At 50.0% G+C, this 8,523-nt stretch overlaps 1 long non-coding RNA gene across 1 annotated transcript in view; it reads left to right on the plus strand.

The window, feature by feature from the left end:
- Nucleotides 1-8,004, plus strand: part of LOC102374351 — an 83,516-nt gene extending 75,512 nt beyond the window's left edge. The window contains exon 3 of the long non-coding RNA XR_325068.2: nt 7,463-8,004. This is a non-coding gene — a long non-coding RNA (uncharacterized LOC102374351). The remainder of the gene's footprint in view (nt 1-7,462) is intronic.
- Nucleotides 8,005-8,523: the final 519 nt, after the last annotated feature.

Here is an 8,523-nt window from a genome sequence, read left to right on the forward strand (position 1 = left end):
GCCCCCCTGCCTCCCTCCTCTGTCACGTCCTCCCTCCAAGTGTGCCGAGCACTGGGTGGCTCCTTTAATTTCTCGCCGTCTGGATGCATTTCCTGAAATTTGTTTTTTTTTCAGATCATAGCCCATCTCTCTGAAGGTGGGTGCGCTGAGAGGCCACGTGCTTTGTTTGCTCTTTTTCTTTTTTGGTCCCGTCTCCCTGATTTCTCCCTTTGCATAATGCAGCTTTGCCTACTCTCAGCCACTGCTTTGCTTCTGAGCTGGCGGAGCAGGCGACGAGGAGGACACGGATGACCGAGGGGGACCGGGAAGCAGGTGCGGAGCCGGTCGACTTGCAGGTCACCCGTCGGAGCTCAGTCTGGGTTGATGCGAGACCGTGGGTCACTGCCGTCTGATGGCTGGTCACGGACCTGTGTAAAGTCCCTGGGTTCGCGCCAGCTTTAAGTCACAGCTGGCTCGGAGTTAACCTTAGGACTGTGCTTTTGTGTGTCCAGCCCCCACCCACACCCGCAGTGAGGTTTTTGGCCAGGTATTTCAGAATATGCTGAGGGCCTTTGGAAACCCTGCCCCTAACCCATTACAGTCAGATACGAGGAGTAACCAGATGCAATCCAGGGGCTGGGGCTGCAATAAAATGACGAACGTTCGGCATAAATGCTCTCTCTCTTTCACATGTCGTCTCAGCTTGAAAGCCCTTCTCTAAAATGTTTCTCCCCCCCTTTCCCCCCTTTCCTAAATCTGTCTCGAGCATTATGCCCTTTTGTGCTTAATGGCATCAATAATGGGTCAAAAATAAACAGTCCAATTCTCTGCGTTGCTGCTTTTCCTCCGTTTCAGTCGATGGCCAGGGCCGCAGCTCTCTCTGCATCTCACTTGCTCTCCTGTAGCTTAGCCTTTTAGCTGTACAGCCCCGCTCCATCCGAAGTTTTTGTGCCAATATAGATCTGAAAAGCGACACGGAAGAGAATTGACTAGCCAGGGGCTCATCCTGGGAAGCTGGGTTGCTCAGTTGGTTAGTACCTGGGGCTCAGCTGAACTTTTGGAAGTGTTTTAGGCGTGTTATAGGGATTGCAATAGCACGCAAGAAGTCCAGGTGCTCGGTGCTGTATATATACACTCGAGATGCTCCTTCTTCTAAGGAGTTGAATGCCCTAAGAGAGGGGCAGGCTGCTATCCTGAGTTTAAAGATGGGGAATGGGCGCCAAGAGGTGAAGGATGCTAACTTATTTGGGTGGCGTGGTCTTCAGGGCTCAGACTGTGTCGCCTGCACAGCAAATGTGTCACGTGGGCAGGGAGCACAGGTGGCGATGGCAGTGAAGACGCAGGGTTATACCCATATGGCTCCTATGATACTCTTACTGTCCCAGTCCCTCACACCTTCCAGCCGGTGCTCTTCAGACCTTGGCCCTCTGTGTTGGAGGGTAGTGGTGGGGCTGGAGGGGTGTAGGTTGTAGCCGTGTTGGTCTAAGGACATAGGCGGACAAGGTTTTTTGGGCAAATGAACTTTTGTCCTGTAATAAAACAGCCTGGAGTCGCAATAAAATGAAGACCTTTTCTCTTTTTAACTAAGAGAAAGCAAAGGTTTTATGGCAAGCTTGTGCACCTGGTCCTGCCCCATGCAGCAAGGAGGGTCTTGGTGGGGTATGTAGTACATGATAGACAGCCACGTGCTGGATGAACTAGGGGCCGTGCAGCTCAGACTTTGCTCTCGGTGACACATCTAAGGGCTGGCTGTCGCTCCTCAATTCTCTGTCCAGCCCTGACGTTGGGTTCAAGGACCATTTCCGGTGTCTCATTCTCCCTTCCAAGTATTGTGGAGATTACAAATGCCATCACAAATAAAGCCAGAATCTGCCAAAGCTCTCAGCGCCCGCAATCAGGATCGCGTTTCCAAACTGGGGAGCACCGCGGGGGCCGAACTCTTTGGCATCTGGTGTCACAACGGCAGCTCTTGGCTGGGAAGATTATTGAAAATCTTGGCCCCATTTTAGATGTCTCAATGGGAGCCGAGTCCGCAGCTCCATTTGGGGTGCTGAGCTCCTCTACATCTGGCCTTGTGTGTCTGGTACCTAATGCACGGGACAGGATGCTTGGACTAATCGCACTTCTGCAGCCCAGTTTCAAGTGAACTCATAGCAGGCATGCAGGAGGGTTTTTGACACCTTTCCAAAGAGCTGAGCCTGATGCCTTACACTAGGCCTGGCACTTCAGACATGGGCAGTATACCTGGGGATCCCAGTGGGATGAACCAGTGACCAGTGAGAGGTTTGCCCAGCAAAACGGTCCAGGAAAGAGAGATCACTTTGTTGCTACGCTGCCACTTGAAAGCCACTGCAAGTTCGGGTAAGCATCTCAGAGAGCGCTTCCACCAGCAGATGCAGATCTACAAAAGTAGAGAGGATGAATGCAGTTTATTGCAACAAATGGCGCAGAGCAGCGCACAATAGCAGGCAGAACATTAGCCCCCTCACAGTTCAGTGCTAAAGTAGCACCGAAACATCTAAAGAAGAGTCATATCATTACAAGTGGCGAAGAGCCAACTAGCGAGAATACAAATTGGTTTAACAGAAGAGCAGAGAAGGAGCGAAAGCTAGGAAATCAGCTTCCCCATGGATAATGCAGCCAAGCTGGCTCTACACACCCTGCACATCACTGCAGTCCTTGCTGATGGAGAGCCTCGGGACACAGGGAGACTAGACATTGCAACTGGGAGGGGGGTCAGAAGAAACAGGGTGCCACGTATTTCCTGGGCTGCTCGGGCTCTGGGACCTCATATGCTGTGGGGTTGTAATTGGGGCTGAAAAGAGGACCGGGAGGCTCAGGAGGTGGAACCGAATCTGTCTTCTTCCTGCTGCCGAGCTTTATGCGTTCTCCTTGCTCTCTGTATCTAGCTGCGGGTTGCCCATCGCTGTGGTACCTGAGCTTGGGACAGGGAAACTCGGGGCTGGAAAATGAGAATTGCAGGGGAGGTGGGAGATGCAGGAGGAGAAACTAGGCTGCTTTGGTTCCCATTACGCTTCCTTCATTTTTCTTCTCCTTCTTCTCTATTACTTCTCAGGAACGCAATGTACTTTCCTCCCTGCTAGATCAGCAGTGATGCATATAGACTAGGTACAGTTAATTTATGGAGAGATTTCCTCGTATCACCCTTGACCAACCATTTTTTCTGTTGACGCTCACCGCCTTAATTGTATTGTATAACTCTTAATACTCTATTATTCTCTGCTTTTTCCTGGCCCCACAATTAAAATGTTTTATACCGGCGTACTTGAGAGCTTGTGGGTTGGACTGTGCAATCGAAGCATTTCTGGAAGGAAATCAGCCTAAGATTAAGCCATTAAAAAAAAAAAAGCAAGTTTGAAAGGGTCACTCCATTAAAAAAAATGCTACTATTCAAAAGCATTTTCATTTTCAGTGGAAAAAAAAGCAGATGATATAAAGGGTTTAAGGGACTTGGCACATACGTATATTAAATCCCAACCCCCTGCACCTCTACCCATGGGGTCGTTCTCCACTGCAAATCTTTCTCAGGGCTCTGACCCACCATCGGTTGCAACTGGAGAAACTTGGCGGATTCATCCTTTGGAGGCATGTACCCGTAGTAAAGAAGCCAGCGGTCACGGCAAACCATCACGACGGCTCTGCCTTTACCCAGCTCCTGGCTGCCATCTCGGGAGGTGCAATCAGCAGAAAATAGGAATGTCCTCCCAGTTCTCGATGAACGGAGGTGGTTGCAAGTGGGTGCAAATCAGAGCGGCCTTTTGGTTGCTCTACGCAATGCCCGAGAATGGGTCCAGTGCATGCTGGCCTAGGATTAGTGAAGGATTAAACCACTTTAATCATGCCTGATGTGCCCAAGCGCTCTTCAGGCACAGCGCACAATGTCTGCCTTGCTGATTGCAGTCATATTTACAAAATCCTAGAGTCATTTCTGTTCTTTCCTGCGGTGATTCAGATATATTTTTGCATGATTTCCCTTTGCTCTGTCCAACTTTGGCACCCAGGGGAGTGTCACAAGACCCTGCAGTCCCATCCTACCCCCTCCTCTATGCCTCCAGACCTAACCTGGTAGCCCTTCAAACCAAACCATGGGCAAAGTCCCCCAAGTGAAGCATGAAAGGTTTCACATTGCCTGGCTCTCTGGAGCCACTGACACCAATGCAAGTGCTGATAAAACAGAGTGCAGGTGCTTTTCCGTGCCCTTTGCACCAATGCAAATGACTGCACAATGTGCTGGACAGGAGAAAATCAGGTTGTCAGGGTTACAGTCCAGTGAATGGAAATTATTAAAAGAAGAGTTATGCATTAGCGAGAGAGAGAAAGAGAGGCCTCTGGTTGCATACGCGGTGACACCAGAGTGACCAAGAGCAGCTGTTTAAGCTTCAGTTTGCTTGATAGAAGATGGCTTTATTCCACACGCCGCATCGTTGGGGCTCCACAATTGGCAAATGGAGCACGTATAATCATCGTGCCCAGTATCACCCTCATCGCTGCATCGGCTTCCAAAGACTGGGTTTGGCTCTGCCCGTGTGAGGACTGCAGAGGAAAGGGGCACAGTCTCTGAGCTGTGCGATTGCCCCTGTGTGCACGAAGGAGTGTGCAAGAGAGATGGTGAGTGAGCATGCACATGAGCTGGTGTGCACAGGAGAGGCCCCCGCAGTGACTGACGGATCCCGGGTGCGTGCGAGAGAAGACCGGAGCGGTGCAGGCCTGCAGCAGGTGTGTGAACAGAAGAGCGTGTATGTGCGGGAGAGGGGGTGCCTGCACGTATCGGTGAGAAGGTGTGCGTGGGAGCGCGCGCGCGATGCAAGACAGCAGGAGCAACAGCCGGCATCAGAAGAAGTGGGAACTGGAGATGAGCACTGAGACGGTCTCCAGATTCCCAGGGGAGGAATAACACCTTAGATTGGAAAGCAAACACCAGGCTTGGAGAGCAGAGAAGGTTAAATACTAGAGCAGCGAAGTGGGTGAGACAGAGACGGACTCCATTCTGCAACGGAGCTGGACGAAAGCTACACGTGGAGGGCACCCCTGGCAGAGCAACAGGGCGTCTGCCTAAGGTGTGCGGGGCCAAACCCAGCATTGTGCTTGGGTCCGAGGGAGAGAGCTTTTCCAGGCGCACACATCTGCCATTGTGAGAAAAGAGATGCAGAAAATTACTGGTAAAGGCCATTGATTTTGGCATAAATGCTCTCTCTCTTTCACATGTTGTCTCAGCTTGAAAGCCCTTCTCTAAAATGTTTCTCCCCCCCCTTTCCCCCCTTTCCTAAATCTGTCTCGAGCATTATGCCCTTTTGTGCTTAATGGCATCAATAATGGGTCAAAAATAAACAGTCCAATTCTCTGCGTTGCTGCTTTTCCTCCGTTTCAGTCGATGGCCAGGGCCGCAGCTCTCTCTGCATCTCACTTGCTCTCCTGTAGCTTAGCCTTTTAGCTGTACAGCCCCGCTCCATCCGAAGTTTTTGTGCCAATATAGATCTGAAAAGCGACACGGAAGAGACTTGACTAGCCAGGGGCTCATCCTGGGAAGCTGGGTTGCTCAGTTGGTTAGCACCTGGGGCTCAGCTGAACTTTTGGAAGTGTTTTAGGCGTGTTATAGGGATTGCAATAGCACGCAAGAAGCCCAGGTGCTCGGTGCTGTATATATACACTCGAGATGCTCCTTCTTCCAAGGAGTTGAATGCCCTAAGAGAGGAGCAGGCTGCTATCCTGAGTTTAAAGATGGGGAATGGGCGCCAAGAGGTGAAGGATGCTAACTTATTTGGGTGGCGTGGTCTTCAGGGCTCAGACTGTGTCACCTGCACAGCAAATGTGTCACGTGGGCAGGGAGCACAGGTGGCGATGGCAGTGAAGACACAGGGTTATACCCATATGGCTCCCATGATACTCTTACTGTCCCAGTCCCTCACACCTTCCAGCCGGTGCTCTTCAGACCTCGGCCCTCTGTGTTGGAGGATAGTGGTGGGGCTGGAGGGGTGCCCTGGAGCAACTTCAGTGCCAGGTCCGGTGGGTTGAGAGCACCCTGGGCACAGCGTGGGCACACTCATGGTGATGCAGCCTTCAGTAGGCTTCATGAGCCCCTCTTGGGGATCCTAGATGGGTATGCATCTGGTTATCAAACCCCAGCTGAAGTCCACATTGCTGCATTTTTCTTCCTGCTATTGCTACCTGCTTAGATTGAACCTCGCCAGGATATGCCAGTCTGTGCCACAATCGCACCTTGCTTTGCCGTGTAGCCAGCCTACATCTCTGTCTAGATTTGTGCGCACTACAGGGCCTCTGCCTCGCTAGCTGTACCAGCAGAACAAAGTCAGCAGAGCCCCACGGCGAAGACACGGCAGAGAGACGGCCTTGCAGGCACGGGGGGTGCGATCTAATCCCACGGTTCAACCTGCAAAACTTTGGAGCGGTACATCTAGCCTGGCACACCTCGCCTTGGGCTCTGGGGTCTCTTGGTGCTACTGTAATAGAAATCAGCATGTACAAATAGAGCATATTTGAGTCACCGGAGAGAGCAGATGTGACGCTGAACGCTGCCGGGGAGCACATCTGTTGAGTAGGAAGGTGCAGATTTTGGGATATTATTCACCCTTTCCGAGCAGCTTTTTGGTTCGTTTCAGCAAAAGGGCTCTGCTCCTATGCGAGCCATTGTATTAAGAAGATGCCTGGCCACCCCTAGATTAATAAATATTTATGCAGCGTGGAAGATTCATGACAGAAATAAATAGTGGTATTTTCCTCACTTAGGACAGAAATGTTTCTGAAAGGGAATTAAATGGGTGATTTATGCGATGGGAGAGGCTGTAATTGGATTCATAATAAACAGGTGTTTACATCCTTATCAACCCGGCAATGATGTCATGACAAGGAACGGGGAACAGAGCAACGCAGAACCACGGGAATAATATAGCCCCGACTGAATGCTCCGGCATTGTAATTCTATCAAAGGGTCGTAGCAACATCATAAACCTCCGGAGGGATGCTCGGCTCACCAAAAGCCAGGACAGAATTGCACTCTTAATTTATGTGCAATTTGGAACGTGCGTGGCAACGTCTAGTACTAAGCAGTTAATGACCTTCCCCCGCTCGCCCGGCCCTCTCCTTGCCTCTCTGCCTCTGTCTTTTGTCTTCCTCTCCTCTTCCCATTTTTCTGTTCCCTTGCTACTATTTCTAGGCATTTGTGTTTGAATGATAAACTTGTTCCCTATGCACTGCGGCGGAGTCATAAATACTTCTGTTTGTGACACTGCAGTTGGCTGCCTGCCGGCGAGCAAATGCGATGTCAAAAATCAAGTCTTATGAATTCATCATACGACGGTCTCTGCCTGTCTGTGTCTGTGCCCCATCTGCTTCTTCCCATAGTTCCCCATGTCTGTCTGTCCATCCCTCTCCGCAGATTTTTAACTCTCTCTCACTCTCCCTTTCTGTCTTTCTGTCTCCCATGTCCCATATCATGGGGATACAGTGGTCACATCTGCCTTTGGGAAGAGGTGCCCGGCTCTGAAGGTTCACCCAGCCCAAACACAAGTCACTTCGATAACACCAGGGTGGTGAGAAGGAGCAATGAAACACAGGTATAAATCCACGTTGATGCTAGAAACCTCCCCCAGCCAAGAGACCAAGAAACCTCACCTCCACCAAGGAGAAGAAAATCATGTCAGCCCCTCATAAGAGAGCTGTCGGTGCATGATTTGCAGAACTGGAAAGCCAACGCCAAGACTGAGTTATTCCCCTTTTGTGTGCTGCTTCATACATACCACATTATGATCCTGATATGTTCAATCTATTGTACTGCACAGTGATTATTTCTGCTCATCCAGGAACTTTCCAATTATATGAACTAGTAGTAATTATTTGGTAATTACATTTCATAACTATATTGCAATCAAACTAATTTCACTTCAATTACAGTGCCCTTATTATGAAGTGTGATCCAATAATCTGGTCTCTGTCCATATAATAGTTCTTTGGTATCTCTGTATTAATGATCTGTACGTTAAAATCTTTAAACCGAGAACCGATAGGACTTACCCCTCTCTTTGCCTAAAATACCTGCGAGGCTTGATCCTGCGCTCAATCAAGTCGGTGCCAAAGCCCTTTAATGGAGCCAAAGCTGGTATGAGATGAGGCTGTACGGGCAAACAAATGCAGTTCTCTGAGAGCTCGAAATATAGTCTTCTGAAACAGGCAATGAGCCCTACAGGACTCTTCCAGCCCCTCATTTCTCAGTCCAAAGCTAGGCGGAGAGGACTCTACCTACCGATAATGTTTTCTAGGCCACCCAGTGGGTATGAATGAGAAGGAGGGTAGAGGGGAGCTCTCCGTAGGGTTCATGAAGGCTGGGATTATAGAAGTGTAGAAGAACCGCTTTCACTAATCTGATTAGAAGGGGAAGAAACAAACAGTCCCGTTGGACATGCTGTTAATGCAATAAATGGGTTAGCAGAAGCTCTGTGGAATTACCCGAGCCCTAGGATATTAATTAGAAATCATTCCGTCCGGACGGAGCAATCCTCCTCTCTGGAT

This window comes from Alligator sinensis, unplaced genomic scaffold (assembly GCF_000455745.1).
Source record: "Alligator sinensis unplaced genomic scaffold, ASM45574v1 scaffold1782_1, whole genome shotgun sequence".
Classification (NCBI taxonomy): domain Eukaryota; kingdom Metazoa; phylum Chordata; order Crocodylia; family Alligatoridae; genus Alligator; species Alligator sinensis.